General features: G+C 45.6%; 1 long non-coding RNA gene across 1 annotated transcript; it reads left to right on the top strand.

Annotated features, from left to right (window-relative positions):
- The first annotated feature begins 366 nt into the window (after window positions 1-366).
- LOC119430020 lies at window positions 367-991 on the top strand. Its single transcript, XR_005187884.1, has 3 exons — window positions 367-556; window positions 668-742; window positions 859-991. It is a non-coding gene; the product is annotated as an uncharacterized LOC119430020 (long non-coding RNA).
- The last annotated feature ends 147 nt before the right edge of the window (window positions 992-1,138 follow it).

Here is a 1,138-nt window from a genome sequence, read left to right as displayed (position 1 = left end):
ACCACTTTATTTAAAAAGCCCTTAAAACAGCTACAAGGCCAACCAAAAGTGCTGTACAGACAGAACAACAGGTAACACACAAAGCAAAATACAAAATGAGGTAAATCAGAATATAGACATAAAAACGATGCAGATAATGACGACTAACCAGTGTGGAGCATACAGGATCAAACACAGATCATAGACACATGTGAAACACGTTGGATACATGTGAAACATGCTAACTTATGTGAAACATGTTTGACATGTGAAATTCACTAACACATGAAATACGTTAGACACATATAAAACATGTTAAATGCATGTGAAACACGTTAGACACATGTGAAACACACATAAAACATATTTCTCATCCAATCAGGTGGAGAACAGTCTGGACCAGCTTACACAGGGATTGGCCACTTTGGACATCAGTCAGTCTTCAACCAATCAGGCACCACGTGCTGTCTCCTCCCTAGTGGGCGGAGCCAAGAACTGTCTGAGTTCTGACAAGAATGAGAAGCTTATAAAGGCAAAGTCAGAAGACAGCCAAGCCACAGAGAGTATGTTACCTCAGGTGAGTAAGAGACACAGCCACCATCTGTGTACCTGAGTAAATCTGACTTCCTGTCTCTGACTCAGCTTTACCTGTTCACCTGAACAAATTTGTCCACTTCGTTTGTCTCAGAGCTCTGATGAAGAAGAAGCGGAGCCAGAAGCAGATGGAGCGTGTGGCTGGTCAAAGTCTCAGGTGTCTCTAGAGGTGAAAAGTGGAGATGAAGTGGATGGAGTCAGTAAATATTGATCACCTGTTACTGATAACTCGAATGACGAGCAAGGTGTGGTGTCCAACCTGTCCATCTGTCTGTCTGTCCTCAGAGCATTCTGTACGTGGTGGATCCTCTGCCCTGGTGTCCTCACCTGGACGCTGTTAGACCCCTTCCCTCCTCAGGTATAAACATCTCTCTGCCATGTAAGGACTGCGGCTCGGAGGCTGAGAACTGGATCTGCCTCACCTGCTACCAGGTTACAAATCTCACCTGTTGTCCTCTGTGTCTCCTCTGTTGTCCCAACCTGACCAGCGATGACATGTTTAGCCGTATGTCGTGGTTTAACCGCTGGGTGTCCAGGTGGTGTTCTGACAACGACGTGGGCTACA

Source organism: Nematolebias whitei, unplaced genomic scaffold (genome assembly GCF_014905685.2).
Source record: "Nematolebias whitei isolate Nwh7 unplaced genomic scaffold, NemWhi1 Nwh_scaf_16764, whole genome shotgun sequence".
NCBI classification, from domain to species: Eukaryota; Metazoa; Chordata; class Actinopteri; order Cyprinodontiformes; family Rivulidae; genus Nematolebias; species Nematolebias whitei.
The sequence above is the reverse complement of the archived record's forward strand: the minus strand, read 5'-3'. Positions and strand labels throughout refer to the sequence as shown.